Genomic DNA, 15,895 nt, shown 5'->3' with positions numbered 1-15,895 from the left:
TGATGCAGATAGTTTTTAATTTTGGTAAAGTCCAGTTTATTTATTGTTTTTCTTTTGCCGCCTATGCTTTGGTATCATATCCAAGAAATATTTGCCAGATCCAAAGTCATGAAGTTTTCCCACTGTTTTGTTCTAAGTGTTTTATGGTTTAAGTTTTGCGTTTAGATCTATATTAGAGTTTATTTTTGTGTATGGTGTAAGGTAAAAGTCAAACTTCATTCTTTTGCATGCAGTTATCCTATTTTCCCAAAACCATTTGTTGAAAAGACTATCCTCTCATGAAATAAAGTGATGTCAGTCCATACAGGGGAAAGAAAATCAAAAGGAACAGTACTACAATAACAAAAAATCAAGTCATAGTTATTAGAGGATTTAAAAACAACAAGTTTACATTGACCATGTAAACATAATTTAAATTTTTTTAGCCCTAATATTTTATGGCTAATGAGGAAGAAGTAAGGGCTAAGATATAGTTTTTGTCACATGTCGCATTCTAGATACTTATATATGCTATCTCCTTTAATCCTCATAAACCTATGTATAAGTGGCCAAAATAGCATTTGAACTCAGGTGTAACTCCAAACTTTGGTTTGTCTAATATAGTGTTAGAGTCATTTTTAATACATATGTGAGTATGTGTATGTGTGTCTGTAAATATACACGTATACAGATATATGGAGAAAGCAAACCATTAAACTTACTTTAAATATGAAGTATATATCTAAAATGCCAGAAATTGATTAACTTGGGGGAAAGCAGCTATATAGTTGGTTGTGAGGCTTGAGGATTTCTGTGCTAGTCATCCTTTTCAACTGGCTGCAATATTTAGAATGCGGAGTCCTGTTTTTCTCCCCCTTCTCAGATTACTTTGAGACCCTCTTTCTATTTCAATACATCATTGATAATAGCAATGAACTGGAACTAATGGGAGAAAGAGAAGCTGGAAGTGTGGGGTTCCAAGTTAAAGGGGGGTAAACACAGGCCTTTCATTTGAAGTAGTTGATGGGGCTTCACAAGTACAGTCTTCAAACCTGATAGCCAAGTGACCCACTCTCAGCCTATCCCTCAGTTTATCTCCAGCTCTTCAGGCACTAGGCAGCATTTACGGGCAAATCAAAACAAAATGAGTGTCCTTGATTTTTCAAGTATGGATACATTTAGATGATTCTTTGAAATTTGCTCTTATCAGTTTTGTATTGATAAAATTTTTTAAGAGAAAAAGCAACTTGAGTAAAGATGTTGGTATCAGTCTTTTTCCGAGTGAAGCATTTATGTCAATCCGAAGGGAAGAAAGTGTTCGGAGACTTGTCTTAAAAGGCTTGATAGGAACCCAGTGCCATTTGGTGCTAGGCCCCACTGACAGATTTACTGCCTGCTTGGAGCTGCGGCTGCAGCGTGATGGGAGCGGCAGGTGAGGGCTGCAGAGAGAGGATTCCCATGCTCCGTGCATGTGTGTAACTGGCAGCATCCAGGGTCATGGAGGGGCAGGCCTGTGTTTACAGTCAGGATTTGTGGTGAAAAAAAAAGTTGTTTTTCTCTTATCCCTTATAGCAAAGAACTCACATTGCTTGGCTAGGAGACTTTTCCAAATGACCAAAGCAAAAGACAAGCATGGGGCTTTAGAAATAGGGAAATGTCCCTGCCTTGGACAGGATCTGGAGCATGGGAAGAAGTCACAAATGCCAAAAAATTAAACTAATTTCCTCTCCCTTCCTCCCGCCCCCCACCCCCCATGTTAAATAAAAGACACTTGATGTAAATTAATGGCAGTTAGGCCACGGACGGCTCCTTTCTGTAAGTAGCAGACTATGCAGAATTTCGAACTTAGTTCATAATGAATTAAACATCAGTCAAAAAACTATACTGGGTAATTGCTAGAGACCTACTGCTGAAGTGCAATAATGCTACCTAAATGTATTATATAAATGGTAACTGCATTCAGTTCAGATGGAAAAGGGATTATTTCAGTAAGTGGAATTGCAGATTCAAAATATCTTACATAGATTGTGTGTAAGTGTAGATAGACCAAAAGTGGTGCTAATGTGCCAGTGCAAAGAGAGTTCTGCCCAGTGTTGGAAAGCACTTCCTTCAGTATGTGTTAATATACATTTTTTTTAGAGAGAGAGAGATTGAGTGCGAGTGAGCAGGGTGGAGGGGCAGAGGGAGAGAGAGAAGCTTAAGTAAGCTCCACACTCAGCGCGGAGATGGACTTGGGGCTTGATCTCACAAGCCGAAGATTGTGACCTGAGCCAAAATCATGAGTCCCACGCTTAACCGACTGAACCACCCAGGTGCCCCAGTATATGTTAACATATACTGAGATGCTCTATGCACTACTCACTTTCCTAAAAAAAGAAAAAAATTTTACCCAATTAATTAGGGAGCATCTTTACCTCCCACCCACGGTTGAAACGCATCTTGGATATTTAAAATTGGTAATTTGGTAACTAACTTGATAGTTTTGGAAGTTAAAAATACCTTCAGCACTTTAAACTGGTAGCTAATAAGGGAGCACATTTTTATAGAAATATATTATGTAGTCAAATTTGCTGTTACCCATACAAGATGTCTTAATCCCAGTTTCTTCATTTGATTTATCACTTGTTAGATTACCTGATCCTGTCCGGCAGTCACCAGGTCTCATTTCTTTCTGAATCCTTAGTACCCAGCCTGGAGCCAGTCCCGTAGGTGCTTACTGAGTGCATATTAAATCTGTGTTTAGAAGGAAACATCTTTTTTTTTTTTTTGAAGATTTTATTTATTTATTTGACAAAGAGAGAGAGAGAGAAAGACAGACAGAGAGTAGCAGAGGGCGAGGGAGAAGCAAGTTTCCCGCGGAGCAGGAAGCCCAATGCGGAACTCGATCCCGGGACCCAGGGACCATGCATGACCTGAGCCGAAGGCAGACGCTTAACGACTGAGCCACCCAGGCGCCCCTAGAAGGAAACTTCTCAGGCATTTGTGCCACTGCTTTTGCTCTTTTGAGTCCTGGGCTCTAAAGCCATTCTCACTTTGTGGCACACTTAAAATGTTTACGTTTGCTTTGATGTGCCTGGAGAAGCCCCAGAACTGATTTTGCTTGCTGATAGGTGGATATGTTTGTGGCACAGTAAAGTTTTGAAATCATTTGATAATAATAATGAACTGCTGCTAGAAATGGGAGTTTGCAGAGCGTCTGAGTTAAGCTTTAATGAACTTTTATATTTAACGCTTGGAGCGTGTGGTTTGGCGTAATAGACAGGGATGGTATCGCAAGTTAATGAGTTATGAGGAAACTCTTGGATGCAGAGGAAAAAGACCTAGACCAAGAACTTTTAGGGAAACCCAATTGAGCTATCTCTTGCTTAGTGTCTGGAGTACAATGAAAAATTAGAAACATGCATATGGCACTTTTCACACTACATTGTAATTATCTGTTTATGAATGAAGTTTATTTTCCTATTATTTTTCCAAATCTATTCCTCTTAATAGTGTGTGAGGTTTACAGTCAGGTAACATATCTAATTTATCTTTATCCAGTATTACTGCCTGACCTTAGTAGATCCTCAGTAATTATTAATTAAATCAATAAAACAAATGAGTGCAAACAGAATCTTGGAAAACTAAATAAATATGTATGTATGTGTGTATGGATTTACTTATAATGTATAATTTCATGTAATTGTATATTTTTATATAGTATACATATATGATGTTGGTGTGTTTTCTGTTTTGGTTTGGGCTTTTGTTCATAATGAAATAACATTCAGTGCAATGGACTAGTTGAAAAATTAAATGAAGCTAAATTCAAGATTAACTGTCCAAGAGCTTGAGAGTGTGCAAGACTGAAATGTAGTAATGTGCCAAAAGGTTTGTACCCCACTGATTTTAGTTTAGTGATTCTTGGAATGTTTCTTATTTACGGACATATGTTGTTCCCGTATCTTGAAAAAAATAGAAAAAAAATACAAACAGGATCATGTAGAATGACTTTACTATTTATGAAGGAGAAATGGGACTTAAAGCCATTTATATACTTTAAGATGAAAAGAAGGCTTGGACCATCTTACATTTTGTTGTTTATGGAAGCTAAACACGTGGCGTCACCGTATGAGCGCCGCCCCCCTTCCCTATGCAAATGTAACTCAAAATTTAGGGCACAATGATCTGACTAGGATACACCTGCTCCTTACCAGGCTGCCTGGTCCTAAAAAAAAAAAAAAAGGAAAAAGAAAAAGAAAAAGTTAAGCATTTTTAAGCATGTTTCTTTCAGAACCTGAGAAAATGGGATGGAAAAAGGCCAGAGAACTTGCCTTTTCTCACTAGCCATGGACCTTGAGGGCATAGAACTCTCTATTTTTTAGGGCACTAAATCTATTTCAGCTGCTTTGATCCCTTTGTCCTAAGCAAACTTGTTACATATTTCCTAAGTTGTATTTTTCTTATCACATCACATTAGGTCATTTTTAATTATCAAATAGTTTATTTGAGACTTCATCAGAGTGACAAGTTGCTTATTTTACCTGGGTATGGGATAAGTTGTGTGGAATGTCCAGAATGCATACAGCTGGAACCACAACATGTACTTTTTGCTGGAATTGTACATTACTTCTGCATTTGAGCAATAAGCATGGGTGTGTGTTCAGGTCTGGAATTCAATATAATAGCAGCTAGAAATGTCAAGTCTTGACTTATTAAATACTACGTGTGACACAAATTGTGGTCATATTGTATAGAAGGGAGTATTGTGTGGATTTTGGAAATGAGAATTCAATTCTGTAATTCAGAGCTATTCATAGTCCCTCTGTCCCTCTTCCCCATGGAAGGACTGGTTCTCAAGTCGATTTATTGTCCTTAATTATGCCAAGGGTCAATATTAATTTTGCAGTAAGATAATCAAACAAAAGTAAATGAGGTCTCTTCTCCAAGTCTGTTTACTAGAAAGCTTTCAAGAGAGCTATTGAAGAGTTATTTGGGAAAGTCCTTAAAGAATTTAGCCTGTAATTTAAGATACATCTATTTCGGCAAGCTTATACGCATCCACCTTGTCAGCACAATGATACAGTATCACTTTCATTTTCCATCATGTTAGCTGATGATGTCAGAAAGAATGCTGTTTAGTTCTCAACATTATCTGATTTATACTTTACTGTGCACAAATCTCCTATAACATTTTTCTAATAAGCCAGAAATTAATAAGAAAGCTGACTGAGGAGCTGATACCAGGTTCTGGACTGGGGCAAATTCTAACCGCTTGGTTTTTACAAGTAGATCTGCAGTCTGAGTCTTAATGGAGGAAAAGAGTAATTTCATTCTGTTAATAAAATGCCTTGCAATTTTCATGTTGCAGGGTAATAATTTGGGATAAAATTGAGCAGAGTAAAGCAAGTCTTTTTGATACAGACTGGAGCCCTGAGGTATTTTAAAAAGACATGAGACACAGTCGCAAGTAGATCACTTTCACAGAATTTCTTTGTCCAGGATCCATTTAGAAAAATAATGTGTTATTTTGAGGGGCACTTGAAGAAAGTGGTAACTTCAACATTACCTTGGAACACTGTGTGTGTGTAAATTCTACAACTAATAATTCTCTTTCTTAAAGCACCATATTTTCTGGCTTTCTTTAAAAGAAGTTAGTTTTACAGAGAAATACGTTTCCACAGAGTCCTTGAAAGTTTTAAATTAAATTTTTGAATTTTGTCCAAAGAGCAGTCTCAAGACTATAATTTTTGTATTTTTATATATACTAGCAGTAAACTAGATGAGAGGGAAAGGGATTACCATTTGCCCCCACTACGGAAGCTTGATGCGCTTTCATTTGTTTTGTGTAAAGTGTACCACTATTTAGCAAATATTTCTATGAAATACCAAGTCCAGATTGCTGTTGGTCAAAACCTGACTGAAGAAATCAGTTGATGAGGAGGATTTAAAAAGCAAAAACAAGAAAGTCAAATTTCCAAACAGGGAAATTGATCTTTACTAGAAAGACAGCCTTTTGAGGCTTGCAAAAGAACTGGGTGTCGGGAGGCACTCTCCTCTCTCAGATTGTTGAGCACAGCAGTGCCTGGTTGGAAAAAAAATCTCACCACAACACGTACATGGCTGGTGTGGTAATCCTCGCAGTGATCTGAGAAGTTTCTGCTTACTGTGGTGGCATGTTGTGTTCAGCCGCGCTGCAGCCTTATGCAATGGGCTGTATTTTGTTTCAGAAGACTTGTTTCGCCTACAGACTACAGAGTACAGCTACTTTGGCGCCCACTACGATACTAATGTTATTCACTTATGTTTTGTATAGTGTTTTAGAGCAACTGTGCTCCAACGGTGGTACCTGGTCCAGGAGCAGGAGCATCACCTGGGAACTTATCAAAATGCACATTCCCAGGCCCCACCCATGACCCTACTGAATCCGGGACTCTTGGGGTGGGGCCCAGCCATCTGTGCGTCAGCAAGCCCTTCAGCCGATGCGGAAGCACCGTAGATCTTGGCAAAAATGGACTTGGAGTTTTTCACAGGGTTCTTACTTTGGTATTAGGTGATAGGGCACTGAGTTTGTTTTAGAGAGCAATCTAAAGTTTAGGGAAGTTGATTGACATGCTCAAGCTCACACAAATCTAAGTGACAGAATTTGGACTTGAATCATATTCTTTTTGCTCCAAATCTGATCATTCTTTCCATCCCATGCTTGCCATCCGGATTTGTCAAAGCGACTGAAACTGTGGTGACTCGGAGTTGGGGAACAGACTCAAGCTTTTGCCAAACAACTTCATGATGGTGAGTGCTGTCTCGACTCTAGGAGTAACTGGCTTAAAGGCGGAAGATTATTTTACTTCCCTTCAGTGGACAGGCAGGAAATGTGAATCTTAGCATAGCTATAATTCCTGTCAAATTCAGAGAATCGCGTCATGGTCTGGAAACTCCGAACAGGGCATGCTAGTTTTCTAGTGAGGTAGATGCCCACCACACTGGCCATGTGATTTATTGCCACATCCATGATTTTCTCATTGCTGTGATGATATGGTGTAAGGGGCATTTATGTCTCCCTACTCTAAGTATGAGCCCAAACTGGGCAATGAGACACAGTGCAGAATTGTTAAATGAGGTGACTTAATTTATGATATACAACATTTATTTGGAAAACCTGATCATGCTTTACTTTCTGGCTGATGCCACTTCGAAAAAAAAACAATCCTGAGGAATTCTATTTATTGCTCTTTCCCCAACTCTTCTTTCTGTTTGATTTTTTTTTTTAAGGAAAGAAAACCTTAAACACTAAAGAGAAGGATAATCAAGTTCCTCTCTTTGTAAAACAACAGTTAGTATAAAGGTGCTTCAAAAAAACCTACATTGTACCTGGGCGCCTAGGTGATTCAGTCGGTTAAGTGTCTGCCTTCAGATCAGGTCATGATCTCCAGGTCCTGGGATTGAGCCCAGGCTCCCTGTTCAGCAGGGAGTCTGCTTCTCTTTCTCTCTCCCTCTGCCCTCCCCTGCTGCTCTTTCTCTCTCTCTCTCAAATAAATAAAATCTTTAAAAAAAAAAAACCAAAACCCTACATTATACGACATACTATTCCCTTACTATTTTGCCTCCACAATATATATTGCAATGTGAAATGGCTGAGTTTCTCAAAAATGTTGTTTTGGAATGGAAGCAGAGGACTAATTATACTAAATTTTAAGGATAAGTTATAAAATACTTCAAAACTGGGTTTTGGTTAGCATTTTAACAGGTAGTTTTCTCCATCTCCCAATTTGTAACTTCAAATCTAATTTAAAAAATACATAATAAATCTACAAAAGGGCACCTGAGTGGCTCAGTCGGTTAAGTGTCTCCCTTTGGCTCAGGTCATGATCCCGGAGTCCCAGGATCGAGTCCCACATCAGGCTCCCTGCTCAGCGGGAAGTCTGCTTCTCCCTTTGCCCTTCACCCTGCTTGTGCTCTCTCCCTCACTTTAAAATCTTTTTTAAAAAATAAATAAATCTGGAAAAGAAGAACAATTTCTTATTTGCTCATTTTTTTGCAGTGTGGTATTCAAAATGTTAAAAATAGTGATTATGATATAATTTATATAGTGCTTTTAAATTTTTAAATAAACCCCATCTACATATTTTTGTTTAATTCATAAAATAAAAGTGTGATTTAATTTTTATCATGTCTTACTTGATAGGTGAAGATACTAGTAATGAAGGATATGATAGGTGGAAGAAAGGCAGGCAGGGCAAGGCCCCCCCCCCCCCCCCCCCCCCCCCCCCGCCCCAAGAGGAAGCCACCCTTAAGAGGATTTTACACTGCCCTGGAAGGAGCTCTCCACCATTTCCCATGTGATAGATAGATGACAAAAACCTGATTGGGTGACTGGCTCATGGTGGGTTAATTGGATTAAAACAGCCCAGCCAATAAGCCCATAAAAACATCTAGACTTAGAAACTCTGGTGGCAACCTTCTCTGGTCCCCTCCCTCTCTGGAACTTTGTACTTACAATAAACTTTGCTTTGCTGCCCACCACTCTTCATCTGGTCTACCTCTTCATTCTTTGAAGTGATGTGACCAAGAACTGCAGGCACTAAAGGAAAAGAAATCCTGTAACTCTAGGGTTTAGGGGAGTGACATGAATTTTCAAAACTGTAGCAAATTGGGCCCTCTGTCTTGAAATCCCATTCACTTTCCACCATACTTAGCCTACCATAAAGGACATTATAAACTATGCTTCTGGGCTCTACCTGATGGGAAAATTTTACTGGTAAATGTCTTTATATCTATAATAACATTTTATTTTCCAAAAATTATAAAATAATCTCAGTTCAAAAAACTATAGTATCTTGTTCCATTTTGTCCATGAAGTAGAGTGACAATTTTGTAGATAACTCTGCTTACATTCAAAATCCTTGTACTTTGAAAATTATAATCATTTACTCAAAGTAAATTGCTTCTAATGTAACTTTACATTTATAACATATTTCAAGAGAGTAAATCACACTCAAAAAAGTTGGGAACACTAAGACTTGTTTCATCTTTAATATTTTTGATTCTGGTTTGTGCTTCTCACCTAATTGGCAAAGAGGAAGAAATATCACTGTTTGACCAGAGAGATTTACTGGTGTTCAAGACTGTAAGCCCCATCCCATTATGGTAGATTCTTCAATTACCAAATTAAAAAAAAAAAAATTGTAAAAGTCTAGAAAGCCTGACTTATGGAGAAGAACTGGAAAAACCATATGAGATAATCTTGCATTTTATTGACAGCAGTGAATACTTGATCTAAAGCCAGAGTCAGCTATTAAAACAATTTTAAAAAATTATCTTCAGGGAAAAGAATATGTGTTATCAGTTGAATTAAGCTGTTGTTTAAGTAAGCTGTGGTTTTGGAGGTTATCGCTCCTGGCACACCCAACTAAGGAAAATGGGTTAGCAATATTGGAATTGGCAAATTAAATATTGCCAGTAATCCATTAAGTCTGATGTCTAGTGTCTATCAGAAATCTTTTGATTACTTCTAAAAGACTTCTTTCCATAACCCAAAAAAGAACCATTTTTAGCAAAATATCACATGGAATATCTTATTTTTTTTCCTGAGGCATTTAAGTATAAATAATTATTCCATGAAATGTTATTTCACAAAAGGTTAGTGTGAACTAGAACAGGAAAGCCATTCCTTGTTTACTGGCTTGATTCTTTCATGACTGAAACACATACGAGAGTTTTATTCTTATTCAGGCCTTGAGACTTACCCAGATCAGTTACCTACCAATGGGCTAATAAGAGAAAAGTACCACACTTAGTACAAAGAACATAAAAGCTTGTCAACTTGAATTTGAAGTTCTTAATGTGCATACCTGCCATATTATTTATGAGATAGAATGAAAGTACCGTGCTATTGTTTTGTTCATTTCCTTATGAAAAAATGAACACAGGTCATTAGTTTTCCTTTCTCATAGGGAGTTGCTGTGGTAGATGATATTGTCCAAAAATGGCACAAGCATTATTGTTGGTCCCATGTGCTCTTCCAGAACTTTGCCAGCCCTCATCAAGAAGTAAGGTCTGTTTCCCCTTTTTTTGAAATTAGGTGGGCTTTTGTGAAAAACAAAACAAAACAAAAACAAAAACATAGACAAAATGCAGCTGAGCGATAGACAGACTTCAGAGTGTATGCTTCTGAAGTGAGGTCATAAGAATGGTAAAGCTTCTGCACAGCAAAGGAAACAGTCAACAAAACAAAGAGGCAAACCCCAGAATGGGAGAAGATTTTTGCAAATGACACTGTAAACAAAGGACTGATATCCAAGATCTATAAAGAACTTCTCAAACTCAACCCCCAAAAAACAAATAATCAAGTCAAAAAATGGACAGAAGGCATGAACAGACACTTCTCCAAAGAAGACATACAAAGGACTAACAGACACAGGAAAAATGTTCATCATCATTAGCCATCAGGGAAATTCAAATCAAAACCACACTGAGATACCACCTTACACCAGTTAGAATGGCAAAAATTGACACGGCAAGAAACAACAAATGTTGGAGAGGGTGTGGAGAAAGGGGAACCCTCTTACAGTGTTGGTGGGAATGCAAGTTGGTACAGCCACTTTGGAAAACAGTGTGGAGCTGCCTCAGAAAATTAAAAATAGAGCTGCCCTATGACCCAGCAATTGCACTACTGGGTATTTACCCCAAAGACACAGATGTAGTGAAAAGAAGGGCCACATGCACCCCAATGTTCATAGCAGCAATGTCCACAATAGCCAAACCGTGGAAAGAGACGAGATGCCCTTCAACAGGCTAATGGATAAAGAAGATGTGGTCCATATATACAGTGGAATACTACTCAGCCATCAGAAAGGATGAATACCCAACTTTTACATCAACATGGATGGGACTGGAGGAGATTATGCTAAGTGAAAGAAGTCAAGCAGAGAAAGTCAATTATCATATGGTTTCACTTATTTGTGGAACGTAAGGACATTAGGAGAAGGAAGGGAAAATGAAGGGGGAGAAATTAGAGGGGGGAGATGAACCATGAGAGACTATGGACTCCGAGAAACAAATTGAGGGTTTTAGAGGGGAGGGGGCTGGGGGCTGGGTTAGCCTGGTGATGGGTGTTAAGGAGGTCACGTATTGCATGGAGCACTGGGTGTTATAAGCAAACAATGAATCATGGAACACTACATCAAAAACTAATGATGTAGTATATAGTGACTAACATAACATAATAAAATAAAAAAATAAGAATGGCAAAGCTTCCTCCTGGCTCTCTGGCCTTTGGGTCTTTTGTCCTTGGAACCTAAACACAATGTTGGGAGGAAGCCAAGCATCTACATGTAAAAGCCACATCTAGGTGTTTAGGCCACAGCTCTACCTGAACTCTCAGCCAACATCCAACATCAACTAAATATGTGAATGAGTCTTTCTATGATTTCTGCTCTCCAGCCTTCAAACCACTCCATTTGATGCTAAGTGGATTAAAGATGAGCTATCCCCATTGGACCCTGTGTCCATTGCAGATTCATGAGAGACTGAGTATTTCAGGTGGTTTGTTATATAGCAATAGATAAATAAAAGAGTGCATGCTCCAGAAAAAAAATTATAACAGCATTTCATATAATTTCAGTAAGAGAAAAGAATTTATTGCACATACATGAAATACTTCTGAAAGCCAGATCTCATAAGGGTTAATATTGATCAGAAACTTATATATTAGGCAAGATAAGGAAAAATTGCCACCTCTGAACATCCTTTTCCTGCTCTACACAACAACTCTCAACAACATTTTAAAGATTGTTGCCATTTCCAGTTCCCAAGGTCCCAGCTCTACCAGTCCCTTTTGGATTTCTTTTTTTTTTTTAATTTTTTTTTGCTATTATGTTAATCACCATACATTACATCATTAGTTTATGATATAGTGTTCCATGATTCATTGTTTGTGTATAACACCCAGTGCTCCACGCAGAACATGCCCTCCTTAATACCCATCACCAGGCTAACCCATCCTCCCAACCCCATCCCCTCTAGAACCCTCAGTTTGTTTCTCAGAGTCCATAGTCTCTCATGGGTCCTCTCCCCCTCCGATTTCCCCCCCTTCATTCTTCCCCTCCTGCTATCTTCTTCTTTTTTTTTTTTAACATATAATGTATTTTTTGTTTCAGAGGTACAGATCTGTGATTCCAACAGTCTTACACAATTGGATTTCTTATAAGTCCTTTTTTGTAGCCAAGATAAGCAATAGTATTTCCAGGAAAACAACAGATCCTATGATGCTCTTTGTAGAAGATCAGCAGTAAAAATCCTGGATGTAGCTCTGAGCTAAAATGGTGGCTAGAGGACAACCTAACTGAAACAAAGTGGCCTTTTCAGATGCCACTGAATCAGTTAAACCAGTCAATTAAGTTTAGTTGATTTATGGCTACTTAGTTGGTTGGATGACTTCATTTTTTTTTTTAATGTAAAAAGTTTATCAGTGGCTGAACATCAATCATAATAAGAGTTGACGATTGAGAATTAATTTATTTAAAGCACTCAGAATATTCCCTGCACAGAGTAAACACTGTTGTATATGCATGTATTTTGGTTATGATTATGATAGTTGAATCTGTTATTATTTATTTAAATATTAAAGTAATGCCCTGCTGTGAGTACCTACAGTGAATCAGGAAAGAATTAAAAAACAAAGTAGTGCATCTATCCTTCAGCAAGAAATTAGAAAATTACTATGTAAGCTTTCAAATAAATTAAAAACAGTTTAGAGAGATGGTTTTTCTGAAGTTATGAAGTCATAGTTTGCTTCGCCACTGGAGATACTGCGGACAGTTAGTCAGGATTTCTGGAGAACCATGCAGCCTTTGTAGCCCAGGATAGGATACACAGGGCCCTTCTAACTTCAGACAATTCTGCTGCTCATTTAATTCCTATGTTTCAGTGGCCTGAGAGTCTGTGACTCTCAAAAAAAAAAAAAAAAGAAAAAGAAAAAATCAGAGAGCTCTGTACAAAGTTAGAGAACAGTTCACAAGACCACGCACTTCAGACACCAACTGCAGAATTTGGGGGTTCCAAAGACCACCCTCAGTTTTGCTAGTTCCCTAGAAGGATTCATCACACTCACTGAGAGCTGTCATACTCACAGTCACAGTTTATTATAGGGAAAGGATAAAGATTTTTAAAAAATCAGCCAATGGAAGAGATTCATGGAGCAGAATCCAAGAAAGTTCTAAACAAGGAGCTTCCAGTATCCTTTTCTCATGGAATCATGGACAGTGTTACTTTTCTGGTGATGATATGTGACCATACATATGGATACTGCCAACCAGGGAAATTCACCTAGGGGTCCACTATGGAGTTTACTGTCCCAGTGTTTGATCTTTAATCTCCAGCCCCTCTGGAGGCAGAGCTGATACCTTTAGTCTCCAGCTCCAACTGAGGCAGAGTGGATGCTGCATGGCCCCAAACTCCCATCATAAGTCATATTGTTAGAATGTCATGTGTCCCAAAGCCCCCAGTTTAAAAAAGACACTCTTTCTAGAGATCATCTTCCAGGAGACAAGGGTAAAGTCCAGACCTCTTTTTGCATAAGATCAATTTTTTTCTACTGATTCTGAAGTTGATCTAACTTAAGTGACTATCTGATTTGTCGAAGGAAAAGAGTTGGTTCTGATCACTCGAGAGGTGTCACAAAATATATTTTATTGCCTCCTCTTACGTAGTTTTTATGTTTTGGTGATAACTTCCAACGTTTAATCAGTAGGGAAATAATGGAAGTGTGTGGCAGGTTTGGTTCAGCTTTCCAGCACACATTCAAAGGTAAATGTTCTGGTTCTAACGCAGGAACCTGAGGCCTAACACAGTCATTAAACCATAGAGCTTCTCTTTGTCTTTTATATATTACACTAGCCTTATTCTTATGAATCGATACTGACTCTCTTCCTCCCCTAAGCACCATCACCTCCCTGTGTCCTCTCATCACTGTACAAATGTTAATTAGAAGATAATACTCAAATATAAATAATAATCAAAATTACTTTTTTTCAAAATGGGCTTGGTGGATGATTTGACTCAAAATTATTAGTACTGAGTTATTCGAACTGGGTTTTTGCTTTACTTTGTTTCACTCACTCATTCATTCAGAGTCTATTAATCTCCTGTGATGTGCCAGGTACTGATAGGCACAGAAATATAAATGCAATATATCTCCTCCCTATAGTGGGGAACTTTGTCAAAATACACATGACCTCTCTTCTCTATTCTCTACTCCCTACCTTCCTGTGTTTTGTTAGTCTTTAGGATAGAGTAGAAAGTGCTGGGGAGGTGAATATATGTATACAAAGAAGTCTCTAAATGATCCACACACCTCCTCTCCAACCACTATTAAGAACTGCTGTTAGAAGTTTCCAGTATGGAGGGGGGAGATGAGATGAATAAATAATTTCAACCCTCCAGGTGACACACTAAGAGGGGTATGTTCAAAACGTTGCCAAGTACATTAAAGTGTTTGGCGAATACTGTCAGAATGAAAAGGCAAATTAGAGGGATGGATTCTCTATCAGATTTCTCAGATTTTCAGGAAAAAAGGAAGAGAATCAAAAGGAGAAAAAGATGTGTTTGGGTACTTTTAAAGTTTGTATTTTGTTTTGTTTTGGTCCTGTGAGTTGATGCTTGTTAGACGCTTGGCATGGATTCTTTTCCTGATTAGATTAAATGGTGAGTTACTGAGAGTGATGGGTGTTCTAACTGTGGTCTGACATATGGGTTCAGAGGATAACAAAATTAGGTAGCTTTAGGATAGTAGAAATTTAAAAACTATATATAATCATTAGTTATATAATACCATTCATAGGCATTTAACTGTAAGCAGAAAAATAAGCCTTTTTTTCTTTTTCATTAAAAAGAAATCTATATAGATGTAGCCCAGAGAGGATGAAAGTGTCGGTTTCTACATTTAAGGATTTGTGCTTTATGAGCCTTGATACATTAATGCTTCCTCTGGGGCTCTTCTGGATGAGCACATTGCACAGGTGGCCCATTGAATTTATAGACACAATAACTAAACGGGAGAAATAAGAGGCCAGAGCGTTTGTGGCACATGGGATGCAGCTGGCTTGGCCACTTAACAGCCAACATAAGTTTTATGTGACAGAGCCACTTATTAAAGCACGGGAGACACTCTTTTTCCTGGGATCCCAACCTATTTCTTTTTTCACTCTTCCTTTCCTGTGGCACAGATCAGGAAAGGCCCTGAGAGCTGCTTTGTCAAACTCCAAAATGAGCAATTAATTTACAATAATTTATAATGTTCTGAAGCTCCTTGAAATGAACATCTGTTAAATGCAACTTCACTTTGTAATGTTCTAAAACTTCAATGAGTTAAACAGTTAAGGGGCTTGGAAACTTGAAAAAGGTAAAGTGCCTGTGTCTGAAGAAAGTTTGAAAAAGACAGGGAACTAGTTTTTGCAAGTTAAAGTGGTATTTTATCATCTAAATTATAAACATCACTTGCGTGTGGGGTGGTGGATAGGGTGCTTTGACCAGCATATCCTCAAGATCATCAAGATCTCTATTGCCAAACTTTGTGGAGAACAAAAAATAAAAATTATTATACACACACACACACACACACACACACACACACACACACACACACAGACTCTAAAATGTGAAACTTAGAATTAGTTATTGGCAAATATTTTTAAAGATTCTCCTACCAGTTTAATCTAAGCTAGTGCTATATTCAACATGGGTGTGCTTTATTTTATTTTATTTTTTTAAAAGATTTTATTTATTTATTTGTCAGAGAGAGAGAGGGAGAGTGGCAGGCAGAGGGAGAAGCAGACTCCTCGCTGAGCAAGGAGCCTGATGTGGGACTCAATCCCAGGACCCTGGAATCATGACCCAAAGGCAGACACTTAACTGACTGAGCCCCCCGAGCATCTCTGTT

Source organism: Zalophus californianus, chromosome 2 (assembly GCF_009762305.2).
Source record: "Zalophus californianus isolate mZalCal1 chromosome 2, mZalCal1.pri.v2, whole genome shotgun sequence".
NCBI lineage: Eukaryota > Metazoa > Chordata > Mammalia > Carnivora > Otariidae > Zalophus > Zalophus californianus.
Note: the sequence above shows the minus strand (reverse complement) of the source record.